The following is a 21,082-nucleotide window of genomic DNA, read 5'->3' on the forward strand; positions in this document are numbered from 1 at the left end:
CCCCCCAACGAGGAGGCGAATGAATGAGCTGCCACCTCAGGGATCCAACCACCCCGCAGGCCCCAAGCAACCTCGCAGGTTGTTGCCTAACCTTAGGGTGTGATGGTTTCCGGACGTTCTACGCCGGAGGCAGCCCAGAACAAACCAGTGGTATTTTAGGGGGCGAGGAAAAGCCTCTTCCTTTATGTGATAAGAAAACCACTATCAAAAGGCGATCAAAGTGAAGTGCAGAGCAGCCGAACCGTGCTTTCTTGATCCTGGTCTCCAGGCCTTGCTGGTTTTCCCGGTGGGCGGAGCTTGTTAGGGGCACAGCCCGCTGGAGCCACGCCGCCCGCTCAGCGCGGCCCCGGTGGAAAGTCACAGCAGCGCGCCCGGAAGGACGGTCTGCAAGGTCTGCACGGTTTGCACGGTTTGCACGAGGAAGGTGGCGACCCCGGGCAGGCTCCGGCTTTGAGGGATTTACAGCTAGCCTCGTAAACACCGCGCCCGAGCCCTCCAGGGACCCCAGAGGCACAAGCAGCCCGGGGCTTCCTGCGGGGGGCGCTGCGGCCCGAAATGCCCGGGTGCAAAACAAGACCCAGTAGCAACTTCCGATGCCGCCCTGGGACAGAAAGCTGCGGGTCTCACGGGCCCCGCTCGGGGCGCCCGGGTTCTCGTGCACTTTGCCGGGTGGGGGTGGAGCTGTGCTGATTTTCACCGAGAACACGCCACTTCCGGTGCCCCACGCATTATTTCGGCGCCATATTGTTTCCCAGACCCGCGTCCAGATTTGGTGCGTTTGTATTTGGCGCGTTTTCTGCAAATCTTTTCTAGATTTGACGGCCCTTCTGGCTTCTCTCCCGCGGTCCTCCCGGGAAGGGGCGGGGGGGGGGGACGGTCACACACTCCCCCGGGTCGGGCCCCAGCTGGTGCGGCGCAGAGAGGCGTCCCTGTGGCTATCGGCCGCTTGAGGCTGCATATGAGCTGGGAATTAGATAAAGTAGACGTTTATCCACGTCCCTCAGCCAGGAGTTCAAATCCAAAGATGCACAGAGCAAATCGAAGTTACGGGCAGGTGTCTGTGTTAACGCAAACCGGTCCTGCCTCAGCCCCCCACTTGGGTGGGGACAGCACTGTAGACCCAGTGGGCCCGGGTCTTCGGTTCTGCCTTGGGACCTACTTTACAGAGAAGCTGTGGGTGCAAGGCCCGGGCTTGACCTGCGGGGATTTGTGTCTGCCCGCATCCCGCATCCCTCTGGGTTCCCTCCTGCCTCCCAGCTGCTGCCAGAACAGAGCCAGCGTTTTCCATCGGCCTAGCTCTGCGCAGAGCCCTGCACACTGCAGGGAGACGATGAGGTTAGCGTCCCCGATGGTCTGGTCACTAAATCACCCAGGTCCATCCTCCAGAAGCGGGGTCAGTAGGTCTGGGAGGATCCCAGAAACTCTCCGCCTTGAACACCTGCCAGGTGAATCTGAGCCAGGCTGTGTGGACAAGGGGCAGTGGCTCCCAGTGGTAAGCAGGAGTTGGCCTGTGTGTGGCCACCCCACATTTTCTGCCACAGCCACCCACGTTCATAATCTCGCGCACCAGTGACCTGGGCCAGCTCTTCCTTTGAGGATACAGTGGCCGCCTTGGGGTGGCACAGGCTTTCGTCTCTCAGGAGGAGACTGGTTGTTGCAAGGACAACCGGTTTGGGTCCTGCTGACATGTGGTGGACTGTGCAAGATACCTAGAAATAGGTATTTCTGCTTTCTCTTTGGACACCGGGGGTAAGATATTCGCTGGAAATATAAAGCAAAGGGACAGTTTCAGACAGCTGCAAAGAGGAGAATCACAGAGAGCCTGGCCTTTGAGTCCTGTGATGGATGGGGTTTTCAGAGGCAGGGGACTCGGAGGAGACAAGCCTCAGCCATCCCCCGTGCAGTCATGCCTTTGTTTTCACAGAACAGTGGAGAATCATGCCCCAGAAAGCACACGGTGAGGTCTGAAGAAGGTCTTGGGAAGAAAAGCATTATGGAATATAACTAAAACAGGGTTAGGGGCCCACATATAATCTGCAACAGATCATAATTCTTAGGGTTGCTATTAAAATGTGCTTATTTCCAGGTTGAATGAAGCTGGCATAGACAGGAAAGTTATGAGGTGTGGAGTTTCGCTCCCGTGTCCTGTGGTGACGTAAGCGTGGACCTCTGGCTCTGGGCAAGAGTGTCTCCAAGTTTTGCTGGCCTCATCAGCAGCATGGGGAAGAGGTAAACAGTTCCCTCCCTGCTGGGTTGTTGGAGGGATCGGGTGAAACACTGCATTATGTCTGACACGTGTAACAAGTGCTTGATAAGTATTTGCTACCTGAAAACAGTATAACTCGTTGAAAGAAGTCCAAAGAAATCAGTGGAAATGTTAAGCTGGTATGTTTTCCTGTGAATGGAAAACCATCGTCTTTAGGCTAAAACCAAACAAAAAAACCCCAAGTTGTATTTTCCTTTTTGGCTGGGTTTTCCATTAAAAAAAATTCTTCCTAAACATAAACAAGCAAATGAACTAAAGGAAATTTACAATTGTGGGTTGTCATTAAATTGCAAGGCCCCCCCTTGGGACCGGGTAGAAGCCCATTGCTCCATACCCCTGGCCCGCGGAGTCATTCAAGGATGCCCTTCCCGCGACTGGACAAAACGATGCAGGCCGATTTTCCATGTGTGACGTCTACCGTGCTCTGGGGATGGTTCCCACTGGCCACTGACCAATCTGAGGTGACTGCTTTCTTTCCACATGGAAAAACTGCATCTACTGGGAGAGATCAAAGTCCCGGAGTCCTTTGCGTCTCATGACGTCAGAAGCATTTCCTAGTCCATTTCCCTAGAGTCTGACCACCAGGAGCACTGACCCTGTTTTAAACGTGAAAGTCCCTCTGACATGACTAGAATTTTCCCCGATCACAGCCATTCGACTCAAGTTGGAACGCACGGGTAGTGTGGGTGTTCCTCGTTCGTACCAGGGCCCCTACTCAGAGGATGAGTAGGAATTAGCCTTTGCACGGACACCAGGCTGCCCTCAAGGGTATTTACCAACTGTATGGTCTTGAGATATTCTTCCTTTCCAGTTTCTGGGTATTCATCTGTAAAATGAGGCAATAGAAGCTAACAGGGTTAGCGTGTGAGGAATAAAACCCTGGAATATGAAGGTTTGTTATACAACGCTGGATGTGTAAATACTAAGTGAATAGTATTTACATATTCACTCATGTATGTATGAGTATGTAGTAGGGGAAGGGCTGATATGTTGGTAAGGTTAGGATTGCAAAAGGTTTGTGGAAACTGTGAGAAAAAACTTTCAGTATGTTGGTGAATATATGTCAAATGCTCCCACTTATCTGAAGGAGAGATCCGGCAAATACATCAGTGTGGGTACAGGAGGAATTAGTCTGTTTCCTAAAGACTTCTGGAAAAGTCTCAAAAAACCTTACATGCCTGTTGCTTTTTAAGAATGGTGATGGCACTAGGTTTCCCCCTACAAAGCTGTTGCGGATTGTGCTGTGTGTGTTGGGAGTAACAGAAGACCCACAGGGACACCAGGGGTAAGGGACTAAGGGACTAGGTCAGTGACAACCACACCATGGCACAAACCTAGAAGAAGACCAATTGAGTTCCATTGGGCTTGGTGTGAGTTTCCACCTGATACGGGTCCGCCATGTTGAATGGGAGCAAACACCCCCATCGAATCCTCTTTGTGGATTCCTATAACATGAGGGTGAACCCTGAGAAGCAGGAACACTTGACTTAGGCTGTATTCTGGATTGTGGGGAATCTCTGCACCACTTCTGCATGCATCTGACTGTGCTCCCTGGTCTCAGAAAACAAGTAGGAGTAGTGTCCTTGTAAGAAGGGACACGAGAGAGCACACTTTCTCTTTCTCTCTGCCTCTCCACACACACACACGCATGCACGCACGCACCCACGCAGAGAAAGGCCACGTGAGCAGACAGCAAGAAGTCAGCTCTCTGCAAGCCAGGAAGACAGCCTTACTAGAAACTGAATCAGCCAGAACCTTGATCTTGAACTTGCAGCTTCCAGAACTGCGAGGAATACATTTTTTGTTGTTTAAGCCCCCAGCCTCTGCCGTGGTATTTTGGTACAGCAGTCCTAGGAAGCAGTTTAACCGGTCATATCAATCAGGGCCTGCTCCAATGACCTCATTTTAACTTGATCACCTCTGTGAAGACTCTATCGCCAAATCAGGTCACATTCTGAGGGACTAGATGTTGGACTTTGACATACGTATTTAAGGGAAACGGTTCAGCCTATAACCTAATATGGGAGCTAAGAATACCTACTTCACTGGCTTGCTTTGAATACTAAACATGTGTATAAAGCACCTGACACAGAGTAGGCCGTCAATGGCAGTGGCTTTTATTATAATGACTGCCAGTCAACATCTTGCTGATACTCTTTTTTTTTTTTTAATGTTTATTTATTTTGGAGAGAGAGAGAGACAGAGTGTGAGCAGGGGAGGGGCAGAGAGAGAGGGAGACACAGAATCCGAAGCAGGCTCCAGACTGAGCTGTCGGCACAGAGCCTGATGTGGGGCCCAAATTTGTGAACTGTGAGATCATGACCTGAGCTGAAGTCAGACCCTTAGCTAACAGCCACCCAGGTGCCCCTTGCTGATACTAATAATACTACTAATAAAAAAGACTACTACTACTAAATTATAAGTAATATATAATATATAGTTAATAATAATAATAATAATAAAGCTTCCGGTGCCCTCCTCTTTGCTCCGTTACCTGGGTTGGGGGGTTTCGAGCCATATGGTCTGCACACCCCTGGAGGAGGCCATCCAGGGAGTGGGGCATGTTGAACCTGGGCGGTGGACCCCACGTTGAGCCTGGCACAGGCCTGCTCCCCATCGTAAATGCTCTGGGAATGTTGGCCTCCCCAAAAAGCTGCTAACAACAGCCTACCTCTCTTTCTTTCCTTGTTGACTTGTCAAAATTATGGTAAAAAATACACAAATTTACCATCCTAACCATTATTAAGGGTACAGTTCAGTGGCATTAAGTGCATTCCCATTGTTATTCAGCCATCCAGCCTCCAGAATTTTCTCGTCTTCCCAGACTGAAACTCTGTCCCCGTGAAATCCTAACTCCCCAGGCCCTGGAAGCCTCCGCTCTATTTTCTGTCTCTATCAGTTTGGCTCCTCTAGGGGCCTCACGTGAGTGCGGTCAGGTCACGCGGCTTTTACCCTTAAGTGACTGGCTCGTTTGACCTCGCATGACGTCCCCAGGACTCATCTGTGCTGTTGGCGGTGTCAGGATCCCACTCCTTGTTTGGAGACTCATTGATATTCCCTGGTATAGGGTATGGCCGCACCACATTCCCCCGCACCGCCTTGGTGGTTTCTACCTCTTGGCTGTCTTTATCTGTCCTAAGACCTCGCTCTTCCCCACTCCCGCGTGCCCTAGGGCACTTCCTCCTTGTCATTCATCATCATGTGTGGTTACTACTCTGGAGTTGCCATTTATAAATCATGCCTTTTCCCCTAAAACTTACTTTGGCTCATGGGACCGAAAAAGGACAAAAAACACAGGCAGGATCACCATGGCCGTCGTAAGCAGAGTTCTCTGTCCGGGAGATGGCAGCTGGGTGCAGGTGCATGGGGTGACCAGCCTCTCCGGCATCCCCTGTCCAGTTTTATATATCAAATCTGAAAGCTTCACTACGGGAAAGTTTTCTGCAGCCTAGTAGATTTCCACATTGGCGCTGAGGCCAGCTGCAAGGGGTAGGAATTACCGGCTGACTTGGCTCAGTTCACCTGGTTTTGTTTCAGGAAATGACCCTGTTTTTTTTCAAGAGGTCAAGAGCCACCCACCCAGTGCTCGCTGGCAGGCGGGAGGTGAGCAGGGCGGGCCACGGGGACTCCCCTTCCAGGTTCAGGGTGCAGCCCGCAGGCGGGGACCCCGGGGTCACCCTCTGTCCGCGCACTGGCAGGTGACCACCTCCCTGAGCACCTGCCTGGCATTGCCCCCACTCCGGCATCTGGGCCGTGCCCACCATGTCCCCCCACCCCCCCCCGGGGCTCTGGCCCTTCCCACCTCGCGGGGCCCCAGGAGGGCAGCTCTAGACCAGCCGCGGTGCCCCGAGTCCACAGTGTGATGCCACTGGGAAGTCTTCCCGACAGGCCACTGCGTTTCCTCTTCCTAATCACACCCCCTACTCGCGCTTCCCTCTCCACCTGCTGGCAAAGTCAGTTCCTTTCGTGCTGTTGATGCCTCTTGGATGTTTGTGGGCCGTGAGGGCATTCCCTTCCCTCTTGTCCGTCCGTTCTAGTGACAGTCCGCACTTGGGCTGGCCCTGCCTTTCTTCCTCCATCAGTCCCTCCTCCCTCACCACCACTGCCCTTTGACCCGTCCCTGCGGCGCACGCTCACACCACAACACACACTGACACGTGCGCGCTCGCACCCCCGAACACACTCGTACCGACACAACCAGCAAACACACGCTCACACCCAAACACATTCACACCCCCAACACACAACCAACACAGGCAAACGCGCGCGCTCGCACCCGAACACACTCGCACTCAAACACACGCGCTTACAACTGAGCACGCTCACAATCCTAACGACTCAAACACGTGTTCACACCCGAACACACGTGTTCACGCTTGAACACACATGCCCCAGCACACATCTAACACTCAAACACACGCACTCACACCTGAACACATCCATGCACACTCACACGAGCTCCCTCTCTCACACCAGCTCACACTTACACCCCACAGGGGTCTGCGCTTCCCTGCTCTCTCCCTCCATGACACACACTTCCCTCTGTGTTTCTGTCTGTTCACCTGCCCCTGACCAGGCCGCGGAAAGCCAGGGAGAAGAGTGGTGTGGCCCAGCCAGCTGGGAGCCATCTTGTCCAACAGACAGATTTTTAAAAGCAGCCTTCCTCCCAGTGTCTTAACTCACCCCCAGCATGAAATAACTATTCTTATGGCTCTGCAATGGGAGAAGCACTACGCAGGGGTAGTTCGCTCTGGAACAACCATGAGAAGCCAGTGCCTGCCCGCCACCTGGCTTTTTGTTTAACTGAGCTCAGTCGACAACTTAGCCAACTCCTCCTACATCTCAGAAGCCGACCTAGTTTACTACCAGTCAGACAGCCTTTCTCCGCCCTGGAGGGGCTAACAGTCTAGTTATACACGAGTATAGGAGTCGGAGTCCACAGATGAATGACTACATTGTTACCCACTGTAGTGAGTGCTCCTCAAGGAGAACTCCCGGCCCCTCACCTCTTTCTTCTCAATGGTGTCTGCCTTCCAGCTCAGACATTCATGCCGGTCACACCCTCAGAGCCATCCCTCCAGAATCTCAATGCCCACTACTGCACATTTCAGCCATCACGTTCTTGCTCTGGAGCTTGCTTCCTCCAGTGCCCCCATTCCTGCCGTCTCCTGACGCTGGGGACCTGGGGACCTGCAGTCCTTCCCTGGAGTGCCTTTCCTCGCTTTCCTCCCCACCACCCAGCAGAGATGCACCATTGATCACTGCGTGGCTGCCTCCCAGGCATCTCCAGCTCCCCTGTCACATTCTGCTTTGTCCCTCTTGGCAAAGTCAAGGTCCTGAGTCAACGCACCTTGCACTTGGCTGCAGGAAACTGCATTGTATGGTGACTATCCTCCTCGAGGTCTTGGTCATACTCCTCAAATGTGCCCTGAAGGCGGCCCAGATCTGTTTTCTCGTTGTGTTGTGTCCTCTGAATGTGCTGTCAGTACATTCAAATGGCTCCCTTCCGTCCCCACTGAGATGCATAATAAATACGACACTGGGAAACCAGATGGAGGTTTGATGCAGAGACAGGTGATGTCAATGAATACTTAGGTGTGCGCCTTTCTTTAAATCTTAACCATGTATTATGTGTGTAGAGTGTAGGATACAGTTCTCTTGACTGATCATTTGTATTTATGTATTTAGCATTATATCCTTGTTGTTGCAAACGGCAGGATCTCTTTTGTTGTATCGCTGATTAATATTTGGATAAATACCCAGAAGTGGATTACTGGATCATAGGGTAGTTCTATTTTTAATGTTTTGAGGAACCTCCAGACTGTGTTCCAGGGTGGCTACACCAGTTTGCATTCCCACCAGCAGGGCACACGGGTTCTTTTTTCTCCACACCCTCACCAATACTTGTGATTTCTTGTCTTTTTGATCCTAGCCATTCTGACTGCTGTGGGGTGGTAGCTCATATGGTTTGGATTTGCGTTTCCCTGATGATGAGGGCTGTTGAGCGTCTTTTCACGTGCTTGTTGGCCATCTATATGTCTTCTTTGGAAAAAATGTCTATTCAGATCTCTGCCTATTTTTATTTAACTTTTTAAAGTTTATTTATTTTGAAAGAGAGACAGTACACACACAGGAGGGGCAGAGAGAGAGAGGGAGAGAGAGAATCACAAGCAGTCTCTGTGCTCACAGCATGACCCTGACATGGGGCTTGGTCTTACACACTGTGAGATCATGACCTGAGCCAAAATCAAGAGTCAGGCGCTTAACCGACTGAGCTGCCCAGGTGCCCCTGCTCAGGTTTAAATTAGATTTTTTCTTTGCTATTGAGTGGCATGAGTTCCCTTTAGACCGCATCTAACCATGTAGTTCACCGGCATTAAATACATTCTGTGTCAACGTCACTATTTTCCCCTTTTAAATAGAACTTGTTTTCCCCTTTTCAATAGACATTATGTTTTAGAGCAGTTTTAGGTTCACAGCAAAATTGAGCGGAGGGCACTAAACTCCCATATACCCTCTGCCCTGCCACGTGCACTGCCTCCCCCATTACCATCACCCCCCACCAGAGTGGGGCATTGGCTACAACTGATGGACCTACAGTGACATGTCACAATCACAGCGAGTCCACAGTTTACGTTAGAGTTCACTCTGGCCGTTGCACACTTTATGGGTTTGAACAAGGGCATAATGATATATATCCATCATTATAATATCATACAGGGTGTTTTTACTGGTCTAAGACTCCCCTGTGTTGCACCTATTCATTCCTCCTTCTACCCCTGGAAACCTCTGACCTTCTCACTCTCTCCATAGTTTTGCTTTTTCCAGAATGTTATATAGTTGGAATCATTCAGTATGTAGTCTTTCCAGATTGACTTCTTCCCCTTGGTGATATGCATTTAAGATTTCCCGAGGTCTTCCCATGGCTTGATAGCCCTCTCCGGAAGTTTTTCATCATCCAGAATTGAAAATCTGTACAGCTTAAGTTTCTTAACTGACATAAATTTGATCAAGAAATAACCTCTGCAAAGCTCTGCTGCCCAGTGCTACATTGAGGTGTCATTACGGACCAAATGACATGGATCTTTAATTTAATATTATTTTACTTTTTATGTTTTTTAAGTTTATTTATTTATTTTGAGAGAGAGGGTGTGTGGGAGCTGGGGAGTAGCAGAGAGAGGGAGAGAGAGAATCCCAAGCAGGCTCCATGTTGTTAGCACAGAGCCCAATGTAGGGATTGAACTCACGAACCCTGAGATCGTGAACTGAGTGGAAATCAAGAGTTGGACACTTAAACGACTGAGCCACCCAGGTGCCCCTGGATCCTTTGTTTTAATACCCCAAGTAGCTCTTATGTTTTACTGAATCATTTACAACAGAGGACATTACATGTGATGTCAGGAGTGCCCTCCTCCCTCTCAAGGTGCCCTCTCTACCTCCTGTCCCCCCTTTTTCCTCCTCCTCTCTGCCATCGCACTTCCTGGCTCCTTCTTTTATGAAAAGTGCTGATAGGATGGTATTAGGTGTGCTAGGTTATTATGGTAACAGACAAACAACGAAAGACAAAAACTCTCAGAACTTAGGACTAAAAGTTTTTTCTTGCTCAGTCTGCCTGTCTGGTCGGACTGGCAGGTGTCCCTGCTTTTGGAAATTCCTTAGGGGTCTAGACTTATGGGGGCCCCATTGGAACACGTGTTCCCATGATCGCTGCACCAGGAAAGAGAAAGTAGATGGAGACACGGCAACTTGAAACTCCCACCTAGAAGTGACACACATCAGATGCTTTCGCATTTCACGGGGCAGAGCACGTACATGGCCATGCTTTACGTCAAAAGGGACATAGTTCCACGTGACCGAAAGGAAAGGAGAACCAGAACATTTGTACAAAGCCCTAATGACTATCATAAGGAGAATAGATTGCATTAAAACCACTTTGTATGTAAGCATTTTTTTTGGGATGCAGATAACCGAATCTTTGTCTAAAATCTCAACTTTCCAATTTCCCAAATATTTACACATCTAATACAGCCTTTGTTTGAAGCATAGCCTTGTGACAGGCTGGGTCTAACGCTCTTTCCCAGTGGAAGCAGCGTCATCGGAAGCCAATGCTTGCAGGTGAGCTGGTCCATTTGTGGGCACCAGGAGGCTTCAGCCGGGGCTGGCAGGATCCCTCAGAGTGTTTTAAAGAATCAGTACAGCATGATAAGTAAAGCCAAGAGGAGGTGCAGGCCATCTGGGACCTTGTGCAGGGAAGTGAATGTGTGCATCGTCAGTGGGTGATGAGGCTTTGCAGAGGGCCGTGCGTGTGTCTGGGGAAAATGGGGTGACGGGGCCATGAGGAGGTGTGTGGGGTTGGTGAGGAAAGAGGGGCAAATGGTCAGACAGAGCTAGGTTCTGTTTGTGACTCTGACAACTACCAGCTTAGGACATTGGATGAATCCCTTGTTTTCCCTAAACAGCAGTTTCATTATCTAGAAAATGAGGACACTATGACGAACTGAAGTAAATTGAGACAAGGCATGTATGTGCTTAGCACAGTGCTTGGGTCAGTAAAGTATAGCTGCGATTATGATTTAATGTCACAGACAGCCACGACCTGATTCTAGGTGGTTCTAGTCCCTATAGCCTGTATAAGGTAGCCCTCTGCCACACCCCCACCGCCTCCCAAAAGACCCCATGACTGAGGGAGAAGTTCTGATTGCTCCAGTCTCCTCTTCCCGTCCCCCAGGGAGATTCATGAACGCTCCCCTTGAGTTCAAGCCAGGAACCACCCCCATCTCGGCCATGCGAAGTTTTTCCTTGTACACCAGCCCCATGCCCCACCAGGGGCCATGTGATGGGGTTCCACTGCTCCAGCTTTCCATTTTCCGGGCCAAGATGAATTGACAAGAACTCCCAAGACACTGCGAAAAGAGCGGCCACACAGCGCTACACCTAAGAGCTTTGGTGGCCACAGGGCAGGATGCACATTGAGGGGCTGTTGGAAAGGCGCGAGGAAAGGGTCCACACCTGCACTAACACTTACTTGAGATGCCTCCTGCGTCCGTGGAGCTCAGAGTAATTGCTTCCTGGCCGCTCCCGCCACCTGCTTTGGGCGGGCTCCTCGACGGCCTCTCCTCCAGGGCTCCCAGCTGATAGCGTTCTTCCTGAGGTGCTCCCTCCCAGCCAGCCTGTTCCAGCGGAAGCCCACGCCTCTGCCAGGGGCGTGTCTGCCTTGGATCTTGTGAGAAGGAGTCCAAGGTGCATGTGTGTGGATGTCTGGCTGAGGTTCCGGGCCCCACAGGGGCTTTTAAACTGGGGTGTGGAGGAAAATGGGGCTCCGCCTGCCCAGAGTGAGATCGGTTGATGGGAGAACTGAGTATCTAGATCCATCTAGGGCGCTGAGGAGGCATGGACACCGGTCTTGTGTGTGACAAAGCGGGGCTGTGGTGGGAGGGTCACCGGGCACGGCTGTGTGAGTGGTATTTCGCAGCAGGCGTCTGGGAAAGAGGGAGTCCAACCCAACCCAGATCGGGGAGCCCTTTCTTGACCTGTATGAGGGGGGCCATGAGGGCTGGTGGTGTTTGGAACTGGAGCCCGCCGTGCTGTGGGGGCAGAGGGCCGTGGAAGGGGAGAAGCTGATGTGCAGCACGAGGTTCACTGCCACAGTAGTTCAACCAAGTTTCTTTCTTTTGTTCTTTGCGTTGTTTTGTTTTGTTTTTGTCACTGGCATTTATTATGAGTCTAAAATGCCAAACACCACGGTAGGCACTTTACTTCCATGATGTCCCTGCACAGCAGCTGTTAGGTTAGACCCACTCGACAGATGAGGAGACTGAGGCCCCAGGTCGGTGACCTGGCCACAGCCATCAGCAGGATGGCTTGAGTCGAGAGCTAAGAACTTTGCTTTGCATTTGTCTGCTCCTCCCCACCCCCACATGGAGGCCTCCCGGTCAATGATGTATTTTATTTTCCTCCCCACCTTTGTAGTAGACATTACATCAATTTTCAAATAAAAATAGCATTTTTCTGTGGGATGGGAAAAGCACAAAGAGAGTATCTTGAAAATTGCTAAGTGTCCCAGAGACAGTATTGCAAACAGCCTCATTATACGGTGTGGCACAAAGTGTTGTGGTTTCTCTTATTAGGATGCTGTAAACATGTCCTAGAATTGGCGTTTCCTTTTACTGCCTAAGGACTGACCCGGAGATGGGTGGGAAAGGAAAGGAAGAAAGGACTTCTCTGACTAGCTCTCCAGACAGAGGCTATCCAAGGTGTCTTCATCCAGACAGAAATCAACCTCACTGAAAGAGAATCGGTTAAATAACTAAAGGAAAAATGAAGAGTGAATGAGTGAATGAATGAAAAGGTGGTAAGGACCAGAGTAATTGCTTCTGGAAGAATCTTTTTTTTTTTTTTTTTTTTTACTTTTTAAAATTTTCAACATTTATTTATTTTTGGGACAGAGAGAGACAGAGCATGAATGGGGGAGGGGCAGAGAGAGAGGGAGACGCAGAATCGGAAACAGGCTCCAGGCTCTGAGCCATCCGCCCAGAGCCTGACGCGGGGCTCGAACTCACGGACCGCGAGATCGTGACCTGAGCCGAAGTCGGACACTTAACCGACTGCGCCACCCAGGCGCCCCTTTTTTTTACTTTTTAAAAAGCTTATTTATTTATTTTAGAGGGGTGGGGGAAAAAGAGAGAGAGAGAGAATCCCAAGCAGGTTCCACACCGCTAGTGCAGAGCCCATTGCGGGGCTTGAACTCACAAATTGCAAGATCGTGACCTGAGCTGAAGTCAAGAGTCTGACGCTTAACTGACTGAGCCGCCCAGGCGCCCTGCTTCTGGAGGAATCTTGACCCTAACTGTCAACTGAATTCTAGTGCATCTGTTACCTTTTCTACGGGACAAACCTATAGGGCCTCTTTAACTTTAGAAGGGAGCCAGAACGATGGAATTGATAGGCTTACTGACCAGGCCCTCCCGAAGGAAAACTGTATGCTGTTTAAAGAACGCTACGAATATGAACAAACCAATGATTGGATGCTAAGTAATTTCAAATTGTCTTTTGCCTCAGCCCTGTTCCGCACTGTTGGAGACACACTGGGGAGGTCTGTGTGCACTGCCTTCACGATTCCTGCAGGAAGGACTCCCCATTTCAAAAGCAAGCCCCCAAAGTGGAAGCAGGGAGCCCGTGCCCTTCATTGCATTGTGGAAGAGAAGGGGCCAGGGCGTCACGTCCAGGGATGAAGTGTAGGGGCGGGAGGCACTGACCCAGGGCGGCTTGTGGGGAGTGAAGAAGGGCTAGCAGGGCAGCCCTGGGGCCGGTGCAGAAAACCAGCCCAAGTGGGAGCGGAAGGAGGGGGACCAGCTGAGCTGTGGGTGAGGGAGAGAGCGCGTTGTTAGGTGGTCCTGGGGTGGGGAGGGGCGTGGGAGAGGGGAGCTCTGAATGGGAAAGTAGTTCAGGGCTCTGATCCCGAGCCCGCCTTCACTCCTGTGACTCTGGGAGGAGAGTGTCACCTGTACTCACCCTTCAGCCTAGCAAGGAGAGCTGAGATCTCGTCTAGATCAGACACAGCCTGCGTGTGGCGGCTGTGTGGCGGCTGCCACAGTCTGGGAGAGCGCTGGCAATGGATGCAGAGGCTGGGGTTGAGCCCCAGGGGGTGAGGCATGGGGGTGGAGAAGGGGGGAGTCGAGGAGGGAGTGGGGCGAGAGAAGGGTGTAGGGCAGTCCTTCTTAGTGGAGAACACTCAGATGCGCTTGGGACCTTAGGGGAGGCATCTAGAGAGAGAGAAGCAGGGTCACTTGTGGAGGAAGGGCAGGAGGAAGCAGGAAGGGGGGAAGCACCAGAGGGGGAGATGGGTTTTTGTAAGGAGGAGGGACGATTCAAACCCTTTATAGTGGGAAGACCTGGGACTCAAGGGGGTTCCTCACACGGACACGTTCTGTGTTCCCTCCAGAGGAAGGTGTTTGGGTAAATGGCGTGGCCAGCGTCACAGGGACTGAGGGGCGGGGAGTCCAGCATTTTCAAGAAAGCACAAAGATCCTCACTTGGAATCAAGAGGGTGAATTTATAGTGAAGTTGGTTGCCTGCTCTGCTGCTTTTCTCCAGGAGCCTAGAGAATGGTTCCTAGGGCTCCAGGATAAGGTTCACAGTTGCCATTCCCTGTCCGGCACTTCCCAGTCAGTGTCAGCGGGCTGTGATGGCCAGATGAGGAAGGAGGGGCCCGGTGCCCTTGGCAGCAGGTGCACACTCCCTCGAGCCACGGGGACCTGCAGTCAGTGTCAGGGGCTTTCTCCCCAGGGTCTGGAGGCCTCCCTCATTTTGGGTTCATCATGAAAAAGAGGAATAGCCTAGGTCTCATCACCATTTCACTGCAGAGTCGAAGGCACTAAAAAAGTCAGTCTGTTTAGGAAACATGCATTGAGCACCTAGGGTATTCCGGGCATGGTTCTAAGCCCTGGGGATTAGAAGCGGGTGCTGTCAGTGCAGAGCCCGATACGGGCTTGTCTCACAGACCTTAAGATCATGACCTGAGCCAAAATCAAGAGTCGGATGCCTAACCGACTGAGCCGCCCGGGTTCCCCTGTGGATGCTTCCGAAACCCGCTCCTCTGAGTGCGCAACAGGGGTCCCTCGCGGAACAGAAACACATTTAAGAAGTTCGCTTAATTTTCAGTCGGGAGCGTGTCATCACCGCTGGCCTCTGGCCAGTGTTTCTGCCCCCGCTCAGTGAGGAAGCTGCTTTCTGTGTGATCCGAATCGGTCCGTGCAGTGGCTTTGACCCGCGTCCTGCCTTCAGCTCAGCCTTCTGGATGGAAAGGGCAGAGACGGGTGGGGTCATTGCTGTGTGGGAGAAACCAGCCATCCTATGCTGAGTCAGCACCTGTTGCTGAAGACACTGCAAGACCGGTGCTCAACCCCTGTAACCTTTTGCCGCTTGTTGAGCCAGAGCCTTTTTAAATGTTCCAGAACTCTCTCTAGGCAGAAAGAATGCGCCCGCAGCCCTCATCAGGGCAGCCCCCAACAGGACAGTTGGCTGAAAGCAGGAATCCGTGGAAATGGGGTCACCTTCCCAGTGCACGCGGTAACGGGGCCTGTGGGGGGCCGTCTGCAGTGAGGGTACCCGTGGGGAGCCTGTCTGGATCTGAGGTGTAACGCGAGCGTCCAGGTCTCGGCCGGAGCAGCGGTCTGCCCGGCTGGGGGTGAGGATGTGGAGGAGGCTGGGGCAGCAGTCAGGGCCCCGGGGATACACCACGCTGCCCGCTGGCCCCCCTGCAGCGCCCGTCCTGGACTGCCTCTAATCTGGGGGGTGTGCCCCCTGGAGCTCCTCCCGGGGCTGACGTTTCTCCCGGGGCTGGAAGACTTCCCTCGGTGTGCCTGTGTGACGCTGAAAACGTCCCGGGTCCCAAACGAGGCGAAAGGGAAGCAGGCCCAGCCAAAACCTGTTAGTCCTTCTTACGGCCCCGCCTCTGCGGGCCACCTGCAGCACAGTGTCCCCGGGGCCTCCGACCCCTGGGAGGGCCCGGGGAGTCTGCTTCTGTGAGCGCTAGCTGAAGACAAATGGTCGCCCGTGGCACTTTCCTGGGCGCCCTCGGTGAGACACCGGTTTCTATTCGGTGGGTGTTTTCCTTGGTCCTTCGCCAAACACGGCTTTCCCGGAGGTGGAGCAAACCAATTTGTTAACAATTGTCATAAAATGAGGCCAGGGGAGGGGAGGGAGAAGAATCTAGAGGCAAAACCCTCAAGGCAAGGACCACAGGCGGAGTGAGAGGCTCTGGTGCAGGCACTCCCTTTGCCTCCGTGCCTGGCCCTCAGTCCGACACACCCTCCTGCCCCTCGGGGCCTCCTCCACCAGGAAGTCTCCCTGCTGTTCTCCATTGTATTACCCGCTCTCTTTATTACCCCGAAGGACATGACCTCCATATCATTGTCATTTTGATTTGTTTTTATGTTTCGTCGCATGGTGCAGCCCTGCTTCAAAGTGCCCTGCTCCTGAGCCATCAGGACATTTTTGTTTCCTTGTTTATTTTTTTTAATGGAGTTCATTTTTTTAGAGCAATGAGACATTGCTTGATTCCATTCAATCATAGCAAAATTGAATGGAAGGTGGAGAGATTTCCCACTTAGCCCCTGTCCCCCTCACTCGGCCTCCCCCAATATCCACATCCTGAACCACAGTGGTACAGTTGTTGTGATCGATGAACTTCCATTGATTGGCGCGTCATCATCACCCAGAATCCGTAGTCCATATCAGCATTCATTCTTGGTGTTGTGCATTCTGTGGGTTTGCACAAGTGCCTAATGACACGTATACACCATTGTGATATCACACAGTCTTTTCACTGCCCTAAAAAGCCCTCTGTGCTCGTCTATGCCTCCCTTCCCCCAGCTGCAAATCTTACTGTCTCCATAGTTTTGCCTTTTCTAGAATGTCAGATAGTTGGAATGACACAGTGTGTAGCCTTTTCACATTGGCTTCTTTTACTTAGTAACACGTCTTTAAGTTTCCTCTGTGTTCTCATGCTTTGGGAGCTCGTTTCTTTTCAGCACTTAATGCTGTTTCATTGTCTGGGTGGACCTGTTTATTTATCCATCACCTACTAACGGGTATCTTGATTGCATCCAAGTTTTGGCAGTTATAAGGCTCCTGTCCACCTCCATGTGCGGAGGTATGCGTGGACATAAGTTTTTAAGTCCTTTGGGTAAATACCCATTGCCGGGTCACATGGTAAGAGCATGTTTAATGTGTAAGAAATTGCCAAACTGTCTTCCAAAGGGGCTGCGCAGTTTGCATCCCCACCGGCTGTGAGCTAGAGTTCCTGTTTCTCCACGTCGTCCCCAGCATTTGGTGTTCTCAGTGCTTCCAGATTCTGGCCGTTCTCACAGGTGTGCAGTGGGGTGTTCATAGTCGCATTTCCCTGATGACAGACGATGTGGAGGGTCTTGTCCTGTGCTCATTGGCCATCAGGGCATCTTTTCCCCAACGCAGTGACAGACACACGACAGCCACCACCAGAACTGAGTATGGGCCTCGTTCCCGAGTTCCTTATTTCTGAAATGAGGACGAGAGCTTCCCGCAGGCAGAGCACGTCTGTCCTGTCTGCTACAGTGGGCCCAGTGGGGTAAGTAAGAGCCATACCTGCTCATGTGATCACGGAGAGACTGCTTCACCAACCTGAGCCTCAAGCTCTTCATCTGGGAAATGGGAGATTAATAGGACCTACTTTGAGAGAGTTTCCAGCGGTAAATGTGCTAATACATATAATGTAGCTCAGAGCCTCTCACACGGGCAACGCTCAGGAAAGATTAGCTGTCAACAATGATTAATTGCTTTTTGGAAGCACGACGACGTTCCATTAGTCCAAAGAAGGCCTGAGCTGGGACAGACCAGCTGGTATTCTCTGACACCAAGAAACATGAAGCCAAGCAAGCAGAGTGGTTTCTTGCATTGTTTTCTTGTGGATATTTTTTCTAAAATAGGTGCCTAGGAGCTTTTGGGTAATGGATAGGTAGAAAAGGTTAAAACAAAACAACCATGCCATGGAGACAGCTCAGTAAACTTTAAGTCCCCAAGCAAGTGTCTGCTGGGAAAACACAGTTACGATTTAAGAATTAAATTTAGAGATTAAGAGGAATTAGCTAGTTTTGGGATGTCACCCAGGAGTCAGGCTCAAATGTCAGCAAAGGGGTCAGCTGGTTAACGGAAGACTGGTCTCTATGCCACTCAGTCATTTTCGCGACTCTGCTCAAGGTCAGTGCTGGCCTGGCCTCCTTCCTCACACCATTAACACGACAATTAATGAAATACTGGAACAGGGCCCAGACGAAACACTTGTTTAGAACACTTCCTCTCCACTTCACCGGCACAAACATCTATTCTGGGTTTGGGCTATTTTCCAACGTGGGTTACATGATGATAAACAAGTTGTTTTACTTTAATTAATTAATTATTATTATTATTATTTTTGGTAAGTGAAATTTTAACTGGGTACTTTGCAAAACACAATTAAAAAAAAGTTATTTGAAGAAACTATTGAGCGGAAAAGTTAGAGACGTAAAGAATTGCATGTGGCTATAAAAATGTTTTCCACTAAGCTCTGTTTATTCCTTGGCATTTGAAAAGACCTGCTTGGACACGTTTCTGACCAGAAGTATGCATTTCCCACAGATTTGGGGGTTTTCTTATGTAGACCGTCAATAATTATCCATCTTGTTTTAAGGACAAAAATGGAAAGTGAAAAGTTCAAGAAATCAATTAGCTGGCTTGAATTTGCTGAGGAATTCAGAACAACGTTCATGGCTGAAATTTACAAAGTAAATCAACATAATATGAAGAAGTAAATTAACCCAGAATGACACAATGCAAGGATGGTTCCCATGTAACCTCATAAATTTCCTGCTTGATGGATTTCAAGTCTCTGATTTCTAATAAAATTCTCATGAGAATGTGGTATTGCTCCATAAAAACTCCTGAACTCTCCCCATGAGAAACGGCTAGTTTATAAGGGCACATGGGTTCACGGCTGTGGTTTATTTATTAAAAATTTCTCAGTAAATATATCACGGTCCAGTGGATAGCGCCCCGTGATTGTGGAGGGGCTGTGTGTCATTTCTGCTGCTCCCAAAGTATGAAGAAAAACAAGAAGAAGCATGTCAGGAACTTTCTGAACCAGAAAAAAAGAAAAGAAAAAACCCACAGCACTGTAACCTTTTTTTTTTTTTTTTCCAGGAGAAAGTTCTATGAGATCTGCTCCTTGACTTTACCTTTGGTCCACAAAGACCCTGTAGGATTTTCACATTTGTCTTCGGAAAGTCTGAACACGCCTGCCAGATGGTTGACAGTGACCCCCACAAGACACAGAATGGAGGCTTGGTGTGGTCCCGGTCCCTGCACGGGGCACACAAAAGTTGCCAAGTGGGTATTGCAAGTTTTGAGGGACTTCAAATATCTCAGAGAAAAGATGTGTAACTACACATAGTCACGAAGATAATGAGTTCATGGCTTACTCACTTCTCTTCACCCGGAAAAATAATGTACGCTAAATGCTGTGTTTTTAATCTGGGCCAAATAACTTGGCTGAAAGCTCTCTGGGCTTATCCTACTTGATTCTACACACAGTCCTAATATGTAGGCTGTTACTGACACCCTTGTTTTAGAGAGAGGGATGCTTTCCACAGAAAGGGGAAGCTGCTGATGTCACGGACCTCACGAGGAAGGGAGCAGGTATTCAAACCCAGGGAGACCGACTGAATGCCGATATACTAACGACCAGACTAGACTTTGAGGGATTTGCCCCCTTCCCCCCAGGGAGGGTGGTGTGGGTCTTGAGGACCTTTCAGGATTGCACCCTACTCATCCAGGATTCTCCTCAAACAATCCACAGGTTCCAAGCTCCCACTGGCAAAGCACCAGGAGCGAGTTACAAAGTGTGCTGAACTACCCATGGAGGGGCCACATCTGATCTTCAGAGCAAGCCTCTGCCCCTTCCTCCCACCGGGTTCCAATATCCAAGAGTCAGACCTTATGTTTCCAGCCCCTGGTGCGTAGAGGTGCTTGATTAAATCTTTTGATAAGAATTAAGTTTTGGTCCATCACTGAGAAGAGAGCATAATTAACAGGCTTAAAAAAAAAAAATAGGCTGCTTGTTAGAGCAGTTTTAGATTCACAGTAACATTGAGGGGACAGTACAGAGTGCTCCCTCACCCCTGCACCGGTTATGGTTGATGAACCTGCACGGATCCACCATCATCACCCAGAGTCCATAGTTCACGCCAGGGCTCACTCTTGGTGTTGTGCATTCCGTGGGGTTCGACAACTGTAGAAGGACATGCATGCACCAGACAGTATCATTCAGAATAGTCCCACTGCCCTAACAGTTCTCTGTGCTCTGCCTTCTAACGCTTCCCTACCCAGCCCCTGGCAACCACTGCTCTTACTGTCTCCGTTCTTTCGCCTTTTCTAGAAGGTCATATAGTTGGAATCACTCAGTACATTGCCTTTTCAGATTGGCTGCTTTCGCTTAGTGATTTGCACTTAAGGTTCCTCCTTGTCTGGTCACGGCTTGATAGGTCATTTCCCTTCAGTGCTGAGTATTAGTCCATTGTCTAAGGAGAGCATAATTTTCATCTCATAGAAATGAAAAGCACTCCCTAGATCCATGGAATTTGTACTGAACGTCGGAGCCAGAACCAGCACAGAACTGCTGGCACATCCAGGATCCACTGTCCCTAAAGAGACACAGAAAATATTTTTTTCCCCCTGAATGGCAATAGCGATTGGATCCTGACCCATAGGTCCCCATGATAAAAAGCAGCCCATGTGGCCCTGTCATCTGAAGTGCGAACAGCTATTATGTATACGGTCCAGTCTCAAGGACCGGCATGCTTAGCTTCATGAATAAAGCGCTTGCTGGAAATTGCACTTCTAGGTATTTATCCAAAGGATGCAGGTGTGCTGATTCAAGGGGCACGTGCACCCCAATGTTTATAGCAGCGCTATCAACAATAGCCAAAGTATGGAAAGAGCCCAAATATCCATCGACAGACGAATGGATAAAGAAGATGTGGTGCATACGCACGATGGGATACTACTCGACGATCAAAAAGGATGAAATCCTGCCATTTGCAACAACGTGGATGGAACTAGAGTGTATTATATGCTAAGCGAAAGAAGTCAGAGAAAGAGAAGTAACATAGGATTCACTCATATGTGGAATTTAAGGAAAACAGATGAACACAGGGGAAGGAAAAATAAAATAAGATAAAAACGGAGAGGAAGGCAAAGCATAAGAGACTCAAATATAGAGAACAAACAGGGTTGCTGGAGGGGAGG

The 21,082-nt window shown here is 50.3% G+C and overlaps 1 long non-coding RNA gene across 3 annotated transcripts; it reads left to right on the forward strand.

Moving 5' to 3' along the window:
- The first annotated feature begins 344 nt into the window (after window positions 1-344).
- On the forward strand, window positions 345-20,709 carry LOC115511736. Of its 3 annotated transcripts, none has more exons than XR_003968157.1 (4): window positions 345-473; window positions 2,087-2,229; window positions 18,980-19,790; window positions 20,385-20,709. It is a non-coding gene; the product is annotated as an uncharacterized LOC115511736 (long non-coding RNA). The 3 variants fall into 3 exon arrangements; XR_003968156.1 differs by having other exon boundaries at window positions 18,980-19,165; window positions 19,635-20,709; XR_003968155.1 differs by having other exon boundaries at window positions 18,980-20,709.
- Window positions 20,710-21,082: the final 373 nt, after the last annotated feature.

Source organism: Lynx canadensis, chromosome B1 (genome assembly GCF_007474595.2).
Source record: "Lynx canadensis isolate LIC74 chromosome B1, mLynCan4.pri.v2, whole genome shotgun sequence".
Classification (NCBI taxonomy): domain Eukaryota; kingdom Metazoa; phylum Chordata; class Mammalia; order Carnivora; family Felidae; genus Lynx; species Lynx canadensis.